We start from the raw sequence: 11,185 nt of genomic DNA on the forward strand, positions 1-11,185 counted from the left end.
CTACGGGGCGATAGTCATTTAGTTCAGTTACCTTTGCTTTTTTGGGTACATGAACAATGTTGGCATCCTGAAGCATGTGGGGACAGCAGATTGGGATAGGGAGAGATTGAATATGTCCGTAAACACACCAGCCAGCTGGTCTGCGCATGCTCTGAGGATGCTACAGTCGATATGTTGATAGAACTGCTGTTAGAACTTCGGAATCCTTTTTCTCCAATTTGCTTTGTTAGCTACAATAAATGCAGCCTCAGGATATGTGGTTTCCAGTTTGTATAAAGTCCAGTTGAGTTCTTTGAGGGCAGTAGTGGTCTCAGCTTGAGGGGGGGATATACACGGCCGTGGCTATAACCGATGAGAATTCTCTTGAGAGACAATACAGTTGGCATTTGATTGTGAGGTATTCTACATAGCTCAACATTAATAACACAGCCCCCAACAACCCAACCTTGCTGTATTTACAGAAAACAACCCAACTATTGACTCAATGCTTGCAACCCAGCAATTGGGTCATCCAAACAACGCAACATTTTAGAGTGTAACTTACCTCTCAAAGCCATGCATGGAAGAAGCCTTGACCTGTCTGGTGCACACATATTTCTCGGCCCTCAGTTTGATTGAAGGCCTTCATCTGTATTTTTTCCTTGTAACTGATTGCTTCCAGTAAGAGAGAATTAACATCACATGATCAAGATGAGCTAGCTACTAATTTAAAGCAATGAAAGATCTCATTGTTACAAAGAATGTATGCATGGGCTACATTTATGATAATAATGCATGCATTTACTTACCTAATCAATCTTTAAGACGATACACAAATGTATTTCAACAACAAAAAAAGTGTTACAACTGAGTGCACCACAAACATATGTCCAGGGTGAATAGAGAGTACAGGATGGGACCGTGCACACACCCCTGAGGGGCCACTGTGTTGAGGATCAGCGTGGATGTGTTGTTACCTACCCTTACCACCTGGGGGTGGCCCGTCAGGAAGTCCAAGATCCAGTTGCAGAGGGAGGTGTTTAGTCCCAGGGTCCTTAGCTTATTGATGAGCTTTGAGGGCACTTTGGTGTTGAACGCTGAGCTGTAGTCAGTGAATAGCATTCTCACATAGGTGTTCCTTTTGTCCAGGTGGGAAAAGGCAGTGTGGAGTGCAGTAGAGATTGCATCATCTGTGGATCTGTTAGGGCGGTATACAAATTGGAGAGGATCTCGGGTTTCTGGGATAATGGTGTTGATGTGAGCCATGACCAGCTTTTCAAAGCACTTCATGGCTACAGACGTGAGTGGTACGGGTCGGTAGTCATTTAGGCAGGTTACCTTAATGTTTTTGGGCACAGGGACTATGGTGGTCTGCTTAAAACATGTTGGTATTACAGACTCTGACAGGGAGAGGTTGAAAATGTCAGTGAAGACACCTGCCAGTTGGTCAGCGCATGCTCGAAGTATATGTCCTGGTAATCCGTCTGGCCCTGTGGCCTTGTGAATGTTGACCTGTTTAAAGGTCTTACTCACATCGGCTGCGGAGAGCGTGATCACAGTCTTCCGGGAACGGCTGGTGCTCTCATGCATGTTTCAGTGTTATTTGCTTCGAAGCGAGCATAGAAGTAATTTAGCTCATCTGGTAGGCTCGTGTCACTTGGCAGCTCTCGGCTGTGCTTCCCTTTGTAGTCTGTAATGTTTGCAAGCCCTGCCACATCCGACGAGCATCAGATGGTTTAGTACGATTCGATCTTAGGTCTGTATTGGCGCTTTACCTGTTTGATGGTTCGTTGGAGGGCATAGCAAGATTTCTTATAAGCTTCCGGGTTAGAGTCCCACTCCTTGAAGGCGGCAGCTCTAGCCTTTAGTTCAGTGCAGATGTTGCCTGTAATCCATGGCTTCTGGTTTGGGTATGTACTCACGGTCACTGTGGGGACGAAGTTATCGATGCACTTATTGATGAAGCCAATGACTGATGTGGTGTACTCCTCAATGCCATCAGAGGAATCACGGAACGTATTCCAGTCTGTGCTAGCAAAACAATCCTATAGCTTAGCATCTGCTTCATCTGACCACTTTTTTATGGATCGAGTCACTGGTGCTTCCTGCTTTAATTTTTTCTTGTAAGCAGGAATCAGGAGGATAGAATTATGGTCAGATTTGCCAAATGGAGTGCGGGGGAGAGCTTTGTATGCATCTGTCACGCCCTGACCTGAGAGAGCCTTTTTTATGTCTCTATTTAGGTTTGGTCAGGGTGTGATTTGGGTGGGCATTCTATGTCCGTTTTTCTATGCTTTGTATTTCTTTGTTTTGGCCTGGTATGGCTCTCAATCAGGGACAGCTGTACATCGTTGTCGCTGATTGGGAGTCATACTTAGGCAGCCTGTTTTCCTTTCGGGTTTGTGGGTAGTTCATTTCGGTTTAGTGTTTTGCACCTGACAGAACTGTTTGGCTGTCGGTTTCTTGTTTTTTTTTGTTTAAGTGTTCTATCTTTAATAAATTCATGATGAGCACTAACCACGCTGCGCCTTGGTCTACTCTCTTCAACGACGGTCGTTACAGCATCTCTGTGTGTGGAGTAAAGGTGGTCCAGAGTTTTTTTTTCCTTAGGAGCGTTTCCTCTGGGTGTGCGTTTTCCTGTTTGCTTATGGCAGAATACTGCTCATTGAGTGCGGTCTTAGTGCCAGCATCAGTCTGTGGTGGTATGTAGACAGCTACGAAAAATACAGATGAAAACTCTTTAGGTAGATTGTGTGGTCTACAGCTTATCATGAGATACTCTACCTCAGGCGAGCAAAACCTTAAGACTTCCTTAGATATCATGCACCAGCTGTTATTTACAAAAAATACATAGTCCGCCGCCTCTTGTCTTACCAGACGCCGCTGTTCTATCCTGCTGATACAGCGTATAACCAGCCAGCTGTATGTTGATAATGTCGTTGTTCAGCCACGACTCTGTGAAGCATAAGATATTACAGTTTTGAATGTCCCGTTGGTAGTTTAATCTTCTGCGTAGGTCATCGATTTTATTTACAAAGATGGCACGTTTGCTAGGAGAATGGAAGGCAGTTTATACGATTCCCTACAAATTCTCAGAGGGCAGCCCACCCTCCGGACCCTTTTTCTCCGCCTTCTCTTCACGCAAATGATGGGGATCTGGGCTTGTTCCCGAGAAAGCAGTATGTCATTCATGTCGGTTTCGTCGGACTCGTTAATGGAAAAAAAGGATTCTGCCAGTTCGTGGTGAGTAATTGCAGTTAACATGTCCAGAAGTTATTTTCTGTGATAAGAGACGGTAGCAGCAAAATTATGTACAAAATAAGTTAAAAAACAAGTTACAAACAATGCAAAGAAAAAACAAAAAAACACAATTGGATAGGAACACGTAAAACTTCAGCCTTCTTCTCCAGCGCCATCTTTTTCACATTGGTGTTCCCGTTAGTGAAATGAAAGAAAATTAAGTATGGGGCAGAGGGATAAGGCATTCTGCTTAGTAAGCATAGTGAGTAGGAATGAAGGTCAGTCAATCTGGAAAATTTCAAGAACTTTGAACATTTCTTCAAGTGGAGTCACAAAAACCATAAAGCGCCACAGGAAATTATGAAACTGGTTCTCATGAGGACCGCCACAGGAAAGGAAGACCCAGAGTTACCTCTGCTGCATAGGATAAGTTCATTAGAGTTACCTGCCTCAGAAATTGCAGCCCAAATAAATGCTTCACAGAGTTCAAGTAACAGACACATCTCAACATCAATTGTTCAGAGGAGACTGCGTGAATCAGGCCTTCATGGTCGAATTTCTGCAAAGAAACCACTACTAAAGGAGACTTGCTTGGGCCAAGAAACACGAGCAATGGACATTAGACCGGTGGAAATCTGGCCTTCGGTCTGATGAGTCAAAATGTTGAGATTTTTGGTTCCAACCGCCGTGTCTTTGTGAGATGCAGAGTAGGTGAATGGATGATCTCTGCATGTGTGGATCCCAACGTGAAGCATGGAGGAGCAGGTGTGATGGTGTGGGGGTGCTTTACTGGTGACACTGTCTGTGATTTATTTAGAATTCAAGGCACACTTAACCAGCATTGCTACCACAGACTTATGCAGCGATATGCCATCCCATCTGGTTTGCTCTTAGAGGGACTATCATTTGTTTTTCAATAGGACAATGACCCAACATACCTCCAGGCTGTGTAAGGGCTATTTGACCAACAAGGAGAGTGATGGAGTGCTGCATCAGATGACCTGGTCTGCACAGTCACCCGACCTCAACCCAATTGAGATGATTTGGGATGAGTTGGACCGCAGATTGAAGGAAAAGCAGCCAACAAGGGCTCAGCATATGTGGGAACTCCTTCAAGACTATTGGAAAAGCATTCCAGGTGAAGCTGGTTGAGATACTGTCAAGAGTGCACAAAGCTGTCATCAAGGCAAAGGGTGGCTACTTTAAAGAATCTCAAATATAAAATATATTTTGATTTGTTTAACACTTTTTTGGTTACTACATGATTCCATATGTGTAATTTCATAGTTTTGATGTCTTCACTATTATTCTACAATGTAGAAAATAGTACAAATAAAGAAAAAACACTGAATGAGTAGGTGTGTTAACTTTTGACTGGTACTGTATATACTTTAGTATACTGTACTTGAAATACCAGGATGTCATATCAACACAAAATAAAATCACTATACTGGTCAAATAATATAAATACCATCAACGGATAAATACTATACAATCAAAAACCAGTGCACGTTTTCTGGAATCTGGAACAGAATTTAGCTGTTTAGGAAAGGAATGTTTTTTTGTAGATCTAATTAAGTTATAATTAGAATTCAGTTTAAGTCTGACTGAGCAATAAGAGGGCAGACAGACGGCCTCTTGACTTCATATTCTACCACTAATAAAAGTATCCACTGTGAATAAACTGATAGAAATCAGTGCAGTTTTTACCTGATGAAATGTTACTTTAAACAAAGAAAAGGAAGTACTCGCGGGAAAACCACGTGTTTGGAAATGTGACTGTCACCATGTCAGAGGCCGTGTGATTCAGAGTGTGTGCCTGTGTCAAAAACGGTGTTATGCTTCCGTCAGCGATTGGGCAGGAAGGCATGTGACAGAACAACCATTTCAGCTCTTGATCACTCCACCAGACAGGTCCTTTGAAGCTCAGTTGGTAGAGCATGGCGCTTGTAACACCAGGCTTTTATGTCTGATCACACGAGAACAGAATTTATCACCGGCTTCAGTCAGTTTCTATAGTTTTCAATATATATATATTTTAAATCAAAATAAAAGCCAGAAAAACAGACAGAACATACACAATGTCCAGATAGAAACACAGTGTGTAGAACAGACATGCCTGTCTGTCATGCAGAGCTAGTAGTGGCATCAGGTCTGTGTGTTGCAGCCCATCGAGTCAGCTCCAGGATGAGGTGTTTTTGGGTGAGAAGAGACACAACTGGAGGGGGTATGCCCTCTAAGACCAATAGTAAGACTGACTGATCCTGCAGCCTGTTCTCTCACCAGACTACCATTAAACATCATTTGAGGCCCAGATCCTTTAGCGAACTGGTGGAATGAACACAACTCAACTCAAGCTATCTTTGGCTACAATTGCTGCTCAAGCTTTTTACCACCCAGCTAGCACACAACGTTCTGAGAACCATATGTTTCTTAGAGCTTGGTGAGAGCGTATTTGACCTATGGTTATTTTGCATACAACCTTCCCACAACATTCTGTGAATGTTGCAGGGTAGTTGCTTGGCTTTGGAACATCCTTAGCACATTTATTAAGGAAATGTACAAAAAAAAATACTTTTTGGGTATTTCATTACATTAACTGAACGTTTCCTAAAAGTTCAAATATGGTTACATTTCATTAAAATGTTGGTAATGTTCTAGGACCGTTCTCCAACTGGTTTAACATTGAGAATGTTCTCAAAAAGTTAATAGAATGTTAAGGAACAACGTTCTTTTGTGTGAATTTCAGTACTTCAGCATAATATTTCCTACAGGTTTCCTCATGGTTCTATTTAAAGTCATGTCCTCAAATTGTTCTGAGAACGTTAAGAAAAAATTCCATAAAAACCACAAGAAAACTTTTGTAACATTGAGAGAATGTTTTAAGAATATTATTTAAAGGGATAATCCACCCCAGAAATAAAAATCATGAACCTCCTGTCAATTTGGTGAAAGCTTATTTTTTAAATATTTTATTTCACCTTTATTTAACCAGGTAGGCCAGTTGAGAACAAGTTCTCATTTACAACTGCAACCTGGCCAAGATAAAGCAAAGCAGTGTGACAAAAACAACAACACAGAGTTACACATAAACAGACATACAGTTAAAAACACAATAGAAAAATCTATGTACAGTGTGTGCAAATGTAGAAGAGTTGGGAGGTAAGGCAATAAATAGGCCATAGAGGCAAAATAATTACAATTTAGCATTAACACTGGAGTGATAGATGTGCTGATGCTGATGTGCAAGTAGAGGTACTGGGGTGCAAAAGAGCAAGAGGATAAATAACATTAACAATATGGGGATGAGGTAGTTGGGTCTGCTATTTACAGATTGGCTGTGTACAGGTAAGCTCCTCTGACAGCTGATGTTCGACTCCAGCTTCAGTGATTTTTGCAATTCGTTCCAGTCATTGGCAGCAGAGAACTGGAAGGAAAGGCGGCCAAAGGAAGTGTTGGCTTTGGGGATGACTAGTGAAATATACCTGCTGGAGCGCGTGCTACGGGTGGGTGTTGCTATAGTGGCCAGTGAGTTGAGATGACAGTGGGTTTGGCGACGAATATGTAGTGAGGGCCAGCCAACGAGAGCATACAGGTCGTAGTAGTTGGTAGTATTTGGGGCTTTGGTGACAAAACGGATGGCACTGTGATAGACTACATCCAGTTTGCTGAGTAGAATGTTGGAGGCTATTTTGTAAATGCCATCGCCTTAGTCAAGGATCGGTAGGATAGTCAGTTTTATGAGGGTATGTTTGGCAGCATGAGTGAAGGAGGCTTTGTTGTGAAATAGGATGCCAATTCTAGATTTAATTTTGGATTGGAGATGCTTAATGTGAGTCTGGAAGGAGAGTTTACAGTCCAACCAGACACCTAGGTATTTGTAGTTGTCCACATATTCTAGGTCAGAAGCGTCCAGAGTAGTGATGCTAGTCGGGCGGGCAGGTGCGGGCAGCAATTGGTTGAAGAGCATGCACTTAGTTTCACTAGCATTTAAAAGCAGCTGGAGGTCACGGAAGGAGTGTTGTATGGCATTGAAGCTTGTTTGGAGGTTTGTAAGCACAGTGTCCAAAGAAAGGCCAGATGTACACAGAATGGTGTCGTCTGCGTAGAGGTGGATCAGAGAATCACCAGCAGCAAGAGCGACATCATTGAGATATACAGAGAAAAGAGTCGGCCTGAGAATTGAACCCTGTGGCACCCCCATAGAGACTGCCAGAGGTCCGGACAACAGGCCCTCCGATTTGACACACTGAACTCTTTCTGTGAAGTAGTTGGTGAACCAGGATGTCATTTGAGAAGCCAATGCTATTGAGTCTGCCAATAAGAATGCGGTGATTGACAGAGTCGAAAACCTTGGCCAGGTCGATGAAGACGGCTGCAGAGTTCTGTCTATTATCAATAGTGGTCATGATATCGTTTAGGACCTTGAGCATGGCTGAGGTGCACCCATGACCAGCTAAGAAACCAGATTGCATAGTGGAGAAGGTACGGTGGGATTCAAAATGGTTGGTGATCTGTTTGTTAACTTGGCTTTCAAAAATTTTAGAAAGGCAGGGCAGGATAGATATAGGTCTATAACAGTTTGGGTCTAGAGTGTCTCCCCCTTTGAAGAGGGGAGGGGTAGCCAGGAAGAAAGCATGCCAGCCTTAGAAAAATGCTTATTGAAATGATTGATTATAGTAGATTTATCGGTGGTGACAGTGTTTCCTAGCCTCAGTGCAGTGGGCAGCTGAGAGGTGCTCTTATTCTCCATGGACTTTAAAGTGTCCCACAACTTTTTGGAATTAGTGCTACAGGATGCACATTTCTGTTTGAAAAAGCTAGCCTTAGCTTTCCTAACTGACTGAGTATATTGGTTCCTGACTTCCCTGAAAAATTGCATATCGCAGGGGCTATTCAATGCTAATGCGGAATGCCACAGGATGTTTTTGTGCTGGTCAAGGGCAGTCAAGTCTGGGGTGAACCAAGGGCTATATCTGTTCTTAGTTCAATTTTTTTTGAAGGGGCATGCTTATTTAAGATGGTGAGGAAAGCACTTTTAAAGAGCAACCAGGCATCCTCTACTGACAGGATGAGGTCAATGTCCTTCCAGGATACCCGGGCCAGGTCGATTAGAAAGGCCTGCTTGCTGAAGTGTTTTAGGGAGCGTTTGACAGTGATGAGGGGTGGTTGTTTGACCGCGGACCCATTACGCATGCAGGCAATGAGGCAGTGATGGCTGAGATCCTGGTTGAAGACAGCAGAGGTGTATTTAGAGGGCAAGTTGGTCAGGATGATATCTAAGAGGGTGCCCATGGTTACGGATTTAGGGTTGTACCTGGTAGGTTTCTTGATCATTTGTGTGAGATTGAGGGCATCTAGTTTAGATTGTAGGATGGACGGGGTGTTAAGCATGTCCCAGTTTAAGTCACATAACAGTATGAACTCTGAAGATAGATGGGGGGCAATTAATTCACATATGGTGTCCAAGGCACAGCTGGGTCTGAAGGGGGTCTATAACAAGCGGCAACGGTGAGAGACTTGTTTCTGGAAAGGTGGGTTTTTAAAAGTAGAAGCTCGAATTGTTTGGGCACAGACCTGGATAGTACGACATAACTCTGCAGGCTATCTCTGCAGTAGATTGCAACTAAGCCACCTGTGGCAGTTCTATCTTGTCGGATAATGTCATAGTTGGGGATGGAAATTTCAGGATTTTTGGTGGCCTTCCTAAGCTAGGATTCAGACACGGCTAGGACATCCGGGATGGCGGAGTGTGCTAAAGCAGTGATTAAAACAAACTTAGGGAGGAGGCTTCTAATGTTAACATGCATGGAATCAAGGGTTTTACGGTTACAGAAGTCAGCAAATGAGAGCGCCTGGGGAATGGGAGTGGTGCAGGGGCTAAGGCTTGAGCTAATGCTCAAGTTAACATTAGTAAGTAAGCCAAAACACTGTTAGTCTGTCGAAATAACATTCGCCGTTTTCCACTTGTCAGCCACATAGTTGCACTTGAACTAGAATACAAGCAAGCGATGTTCCCACCAAAAAAATGTCACTGAGCAAATGTCAGGTCTGCTGAGTGCAAACTTGAACAATGTGAAAATTCTGTGCAACTTTAAATCAAATCAAATTGTATTGGTCGCATATACGTGTTTAGCAGATGTTATTGCGGGTGTAGCAAAATGCTTGTGCTTCTTGCTCCGACAGTGCAGTAATATCTAACAATTACACAACATATACCCAATACACACAAATCTAGTAAAGGAATTCAGAACATACAAATGTATGAACGAGCAATGTCAGAGCAGCATAGAATAAGATACAGTAGAATAGTATAGGATACAGTATATACACATGAGATGAGAAACGCAAGATATGTTGACATTATTAAAGTGACGAGTGTCCCATTTATTAAAGTGGCCAGTGATTTCAAGTCTATGTATATAGGCAGCAGTGTCTATGTGCTAGTGATGGCTATTTAACAGTCTGATGGCTTGAGATAGGAGGTGTTTTTCAGGCTCTCGGTCCCAGCTTTGATGCACCTGTACTGACCACGCCTTCTGGATGATAGCAGGGTGAACAGGCAGTGGCTCAGGTGATTGTTGTCCTTGATGATCTTTTTGGCCTTGCTGTGACATCGGGTGCTGTAGGTCTCCTGGAGGGCAGGTAGTTTGCCCCCGGTGATGCGTTGGGCAGACCACCCTCTGGAGAGCCCTGCGGTTGTGGGCGGTGCAGTTGCCGTGCCAAGCGGTGATACAGCTGAACAGGATGCTCTCGATTGTGCATCTCTAAAGGTTTGTGTGGGTTTTAGGTGACAAGCCAAATTTCCTCAGCCTCAAATAAAATAAAATAGCATTTTTCACATGTGCCGAATACAACAGGAGTAGACCTTACAGTGAAATGCTTACTTACAAGCCGTTAACCAACAATGCAGTTTTAAGAAAAATACATGTTAAGTAAAAAAATTGAAAATAAAGTAACAAATAATTAAAGAGCAGCAGTAAAATAACAATAGCAAGGCTATATACAGGGGGTACAGGTACAGAGTCAATGTGCGGGGGCACCGGTTAGTCGAGGTAATATGTAGAGTTAAAGTGACTATGCATAGATAATAAACAGAGAATAGCAGCAGAGTAAAAGAGTGTGTGGGGGGGGGGCAATGCAAAAAGTCCTGGTAGCCATTTGATTAGCTGTTCAGGAGTCTTATGGCTTGTGGGTAGAAACTATTGAAAAGCCTTTTGGACCTAGACTTGGCGCTCCGGTACCGCTTGCCGTGCAGTAGCAGAGAGAACAGGCTATGACTAGGGTGGCTGGAGTCTATGTCAAATTTTAGGGCCTTCCTCTGACACTGCCTGGTATAGAGGTCCTGGATGGCAGGAAGCTTGGCCCCAGGGCCGTTCCCACTACCCTCTGTTGAAGCTGGCGCTATTGTGCCTTCTTCACCACACTGTCTGTGTGAGTGGACCATTTCAGTTTGTCAGTGATGTGTACGCTGAGGATCTTGAAGCTTTCCACCTTCTCCACTGCGGTCCCGTCGATGTGGATAGGGGGATGCTCCCTCTGCTGTTTCCTGAAGTCAACGATCATCTGCTTTGTTTTGTTGACTTTGAGTGAGAGGTTATTTTCCTTGCACCGCACTCCCAGAGCCCTCATCATTGTCTCGTCATTGTTGGTAATCAAGCCTACTACTGTTGTGTCATCTGCAAACTTGATGATTGAGTTGGAGGCGTGCCACGCAGTCATGGGTGAACAGGGAGTACAGGAGGGGACTGAGCACGCACCCTTGTGGGGCCCCAGTGTTGAGGATCAGTGAAGTGGAGGTGTTGTTTCCTACCTTCACCACCTGGGGGGGGGGGGGGGGGTACTATGATGTTGAATGCTGAGCTATAGTCAATGAACAGCATTCTTACATATGTATTTCTCTTGTCTAGATGGGATAGGGCAGTGTGCAGAGTGATGGCGATTGCATTGTCTATGGATCTATTGG

Source organism: Salmo salar, chromosome 11 (assembly GCF_965601325.2).
Source record: "Salmo salar chromosome 11, fSalSal1, whole genome shotgun sequence".
NCBI lineage: Eukaryota > Metazoa > Chordata > Actinopteri > Salmoniformes > Salmonidae > Salmo > Salmo salar.